The sequence below is a fragment of the Chrysochloris asiatica genome, unplaced genomic scaffold (assembly GCF_000296735.1).
Source record: "Chrysochloris asiatica unplaced genomic scaffold, ChrAsi1.0 scaffold00299, whole genome shotgun sequence".
Lineage (NCBI taxonomy): Eukaryota > Metazoa > Chordata > Mammalia > Afrosoricida > Chrysochloridae > Chrysochloris > Chrysochloris asiatica.
Genome location: NW_006408817.1, coordinates 1,460,616 through 1,465,983, shown reverse-complemented (window position 1 = coordinate 1,465,983; position 5,368 = coordinate 1,460,616). Strand labels below are relative to the sequence as shown.

Sequence of the window (5,368 nt, the reverse complement as noted above, 5' to 3'; positions counted from 1 at the left end):
ACCAATCCATAGTGACCTTATGCACAGCAGAACAAAACACTGCCCGATCCTGGGCCAACCTCACTACTGTTGCCACACTTGAGTCCATCGATGCTGCCACTTGGCCAATCCATCTCGTTGGGGGTCTTCCTCTTTTTCTCTGACCCTCCACCTTACCAAACATGATATCCTTCTCCAGCGACTGTTCCCTCCTTAGTGAAATGAAATTGCACTGGACCTCAAAGTCAGTTTGAACCACAAGGTCAGCACTTCAAACTCACCAGCCACGCCTTGGAAACACTAGACAGGGTCGCTATGAGTTGGAACTAACTTGACAGCACATAACATTAACAAGAGATGCCAACAAGAAAGATCAGTTAATATCATTATTATTCAAATGTATGCACCAACCACTAAAGCCAATGATGATGAAATTGAGGAACCCTACTGGTGTGATCAGTTAATGAGGTAAACTGCAACGTCTGTGTGGGCTGTTAAGGCTGGCAGTTCTAACTCACCAGCTGCTCCTTGGAAACCCTGTACAGGGTTGCTATGAGTCAGATCCCTACTCGATGGAACTTAGCCACAACAATAACCAATTTTTTCAGTTTGAAATTAACCAAACATGCAATCAAGATGTATTGATAATTATTCGTGATTGGAATGTGAAAACTGGTAACACAGAGGAAGGATCAACTATTGGAAAATATGGTTTTGGTGACAGAAATGATGCTGGATATTGCATGATAGAATTTTGTAAGACCAATGGCTTATCCACTGCAAATAACTTTTTCAAACAACATAGACTTTACCAGATGGAATACACAGGAATAAAATTGACTACATTTGTGGGAAGAGCTGGTGGAAAAGCTCCAAATCAAGGCCAGGGGTCAACTGTGGAACATATCATCAGTTGCATACATGCAAGTTCATGGTGAAGCTGAAAAAATTTAAACAAGTCCATAGAGGCAAAATCTGACCTTGAACATAACCTGCATGAATTTAGAGATCATCTCAAGAACGGATTTGATGCATTACACACTGATGCCTGAAGACCAAAAGAGTTGTGTGATGACATCAAGAACATCATACAGGAAGAAAGAAAAAAGTTGTTTAAAAGTCAGGAAAGAAAGAAAAGACCAAAATAGATGTCAGAAAGACTCTGAAACTTGCTCTGCAGCACAGATGTGAAAGTGAATGCAAAAAATGAGGAAGTAAAAGAGCTGAACAGACAATTTCAAAAGGAAACTTCAGAAAACAGACTCAAGCATTATAATGAAATGTGCAAAGACGTGCAGTTAGAAAACAAAAAGGGAAGAGCACACTCAGCCCTTCTCAAGTTAAAAGAACTGAAGAAAAAAGTCAAACCTTGATTTGCAATATTGAAGGATTTCATGGGCAAAATATTGAATGATAGAGAAGGCATCAAAAGAAGATGGAAGGTATAACAGAGTCACTATATCAAAAAGAAATGGTCGCTGTTCAGCCATTTTAGGAGGTAGCATATGATTAAGAACTGATGGTACTGAAGAAGGCCAAGCTGCATTGACAGTATGGGTGAAAAACAAAGCTACAGTAGTTGATGGAATATACACTGAAATATTTCAATAAAGTGATGCAGCACTGGAGGCACTCACTCATCTACCTGGCGAATGTTCTACCCTAAAGAACTGGCACCACTACACGGAGGTCATATTGAAGCAGAGAGCTTTATTACTATGCAGGGGCTGTGTCATTTGAGAAGTGGCAGCAGCCCTGAGGTCTTACAGCAAGGGGTTTATATACTGGAGTTGGGATGAGATGGAATTTTTACCGAAGGCAGGGGGGTCTCAGCAAGCAAGCTACTTACAAAAGCAAAATGTTGCGATTTTCACAGCTTAGCATATGTTGCTTTTCAGGGCCGGGCTGTCACTTGTAGCCCTTCCCTGCTTATCTGCATGTAGGTCCTCTCAGTAATTTTTCCACTGAGTCCTCTAAATAGCCCAAGTCTTTGGTATTTTTAGTTAGGGTCTCACAGTGAACAGGGAACTCCTCCTGCTCTCCAGGCAGTTGGAGTTGCATGGAGGTGAGCCCTGAGATTATCAGCTCACTGAAGGAGGGAGTAGCTATCTACAATAAACCTGCTCAGGCAGTGTGATAGTTCATGTTTTGTGACAACTTGACTGAGCCAGGATTCCCAGTGGCTTGGCAGTTTATCATTAACTCTGTGATAATTGGCTATGTGCAGCCAATCAATTGAAAGGATGTTTGCTTGGGGGTGCGGTCTGCTCCCAATGTAATGGACACACAGGAAACACTCACTCTCTTTCCTGCTGGATCTAGACTCAGGACTCTCAATCTCTATGATTGTGAGCCATTTCCTTGATATAAACATATATATTATTGCTGTAAAGTGCTGTCGAGTCAATTCCAACCCATAGAGATCCAGTATAGAGTTTCCAAAGAGCAGTTGGTGAGCTTGAACCACCAACCTTGTGGTTCAAACGAACTTTGCACAAACCCACAGCATCGCACCAGGACTCCATATGTTGCTGTTGTTAAGTGCCAAGTCAGTTCTGACCCATAGCAACCTTGCATAGGGTTTCTGAGGAGTTGCTGGTAAGCTTGAACCACCAACTTTGAAGTCCAGCACATTAACCACAGATATATATATATATATATATATATGTTGTCAAGTGCTGTCCATTCGATTCCAACCTGTAGTGACCTATAGTGACCCATAGGGTTTCCAAGAAACAGCTGGTGAGCTTGAACCACTGACCTTGCAGTTTGCAGTCTGGCGCATTAATCCACAGCTCCACACCAGGACTCTCTATATATATTTCACTGATTTTGTTTCTATAGAAAATCCAGCCTAAGATATGTGGTACAAAGAAAGTGGGGTTCTAGAAAATCAAAATCATAAGAATGAATTTTCTAAATTGGTTCTTAAGTCTAATTTTAAAGGCACTGATAACTCTGTCTTCACTAGTAAAGATTGTAGGGTGGAAACACGTGTGACTTTTGCTTCATAGAAATTGGCCTTGGGCTGATTTTGAGTTTGGGTCACTTTCCCTCATGCGGAGTCAGAGGAAGTCAGACAAAGTCCCTACTTGGTTTGAGCATTTGTTGTCCAAAGCAGGATTCATTTCAGTGGCTCCAAACTCATGGAAGCATGACATTTTGTAAGAGAAGGAATGAAGGGGTCCGGGAAGTGAAACTTGATGTTTAGACGGTTATTTTAGTTTTTGTTCCCTATAATGACTGAAAGGAGTACTGGTGTGTGCTGTATAATAAGAACTGGGTTGCAAGGTCAGTTTGAATTTCAAGCAAGCTGTTTGCTTTGGAGACATCAAAGCAAGAAAATTCTGCCCATTAGAGAAAACCCATCTCTAGGATTGTAAGTTAAAAAGAGCCAGTTAGCAGTAGCTAGTGACCACCTGGGTCTACTTGTGAGTGGACGTGGGGGATGGTGCTGACAAGATTTAATAGTTCAATGATAATTGTGAGCAATTATAATTGTGATTGTCACAACTGTAATTGTAGAAGATGTGTAACTAAATGTGGGGAGCAGTTAATCTTTCATTTTGTTAAGCCCTTATTGACCACTCGACACCTCTTTTTCAGGGAGAAGCCTTTATTTAGTTGATCAGCGACTGCAGTACCCCTTATTGTTTTCTAGGAGCTTTTACACTCATTTCTCAAGGTTGACTTTAGCTGGCTGTTATTTCTCAAGTTTGTTTTTAGCTGGCTGTCATTTCTCAAGGTTGGCCTTGGCTGGCCGGCCGGCCACAGCGTCCTGTCGGAGGGCCCACCCAGATGCGAGGAGTTTGCATAAACAGGTTTACAGAAGCCAAGTTTAGCCAGAGTTAAGAGGAAAGGGGGTACTACATCCAGGGAGTTGTTGATACTAAAAAAATTTTCACTTCAGCCTGAGCCCATCTTAAAAATTGGTTACAATATAGCAATAGGACAATTTTGGCCCTTACAATTTCAGGAACAGAAGATCCCAGGACGATCCAAAGGAAAAGCTTGAGTGGAACATGAGATCTCTACCTAGGAAAAAACTATACAAAGAAAACTACAAAATACTACTACAAGAGATGTACAAAATGGAAGACTATAGCTTTCTAAGCTACCCAGAGAAGGGTCCATAGGGCATTGTTCTGGGATTCCATCATAACTTAAGGGAAACTCACAATGTCCAAAGCCCTTGATGTCCTCCTACAAATGAAGGAGGAGGATGTCCTCAAATTCATTGCAACTGGAACCAACCTAGGTGGCACCAACCTTGACTTCCAAATGGAACAGTATATCTACAAAAGGAAAAGTGATGGCATCTACACCATAAACCCAAAGAGGAGCTGGGAGAAGCCTCTGTTGGCAGCTTGGGCCATTGTTGCCATTGAAACCCAGGGAGATGTCAGTGTCATATCCTCCAGGAATACTGGCCAGCGAGCTGTGCTGAAGTTTGCTGCTGCCACTGGAGCCACTCCTATTGCTGGGCGATTTACTCCAGAAACCTTCATGAATCAGATCCAGGCAGCCTTCCTGGAGCCTTGGCTGATCACCAACCTCTCCCAGAAGCATCTAATATTAACTTGCCCACCATTGTTCTGTGTAACACAGATTCTCGTCTGCACTACATGGACATTGCCATCCTATGTAACAACAAGGGAGCTCACTCAGTGGGTCTGATGTGGTGGATGCTAACTTGGGAAGTTCTATGCATGTGTGGTACCTTCTCCCTGGAGAACCTGTGGGAATCATGCCTGACTTTTATTTCTACAGAGATCCAGAAGAGGTTGAAAAGAAGAGCAGGCCGCTACTGAAAATGCTGTGACCAAGGAGGAATTTCAGGGTGAATGGACTGCGCTTACTTCTGAATTCACTGCTGCCCAGCCGGAGGTCACAGACTGGTCTGAAGGTGGGCAGGTGCTGTCTGTGCCCATTCAGCAGTTCCCTACTGAAGACAGAAGCGCTCAGCCTGCAGCTCAAGACTGGTCCGCAACCCCCACTGCTCAGGCCACAGAGTGGGTAGGAACAACCACAAAGTGGTCTTCAGCTGTTCTTTCAGTCTCTTAGAAATAAGGTTGATGGAAAATAAACTTCAATTTCTTAAAAAATAAAAAAAAAGGAAGCATATACCATGCTCATGGATAGGAAGACTGATCATTGTGTGCTGGCGACAGCGTCCGCAAATACTGAGAAGCTGTGGCTCCATGACAAGATGGACGAAAATCCAACCCTGAGGCCCTCCTCAAGATTGCAAGTCATGGACCCTGAGGGCCAAGGACGTGACCTCCTGAAGTCCCGGGTTCATAGGTTTTTTGCGAACTCACTGGTTGACTACCTTTGTACAATTTTCTTTAGTTCTCATGTTGTACATTCTGTACTTGCTCTTTATGCT

At 42.9% G+C, this 5,368-nt stretch overlaps 1 pseudogene; it reads left to right on the top strand.

The window, feature by feature from the left end:
• The first annotated feature begins 4,158 nt into the window (after nt 1-4,158).
• LOC102830316 lies at nt 4,159-5,043 on the top strand (annotated as a pseudogene).
• The last annotated feature ends 325 nt before the right edge of the window (nt 5,044-5,368 follow it).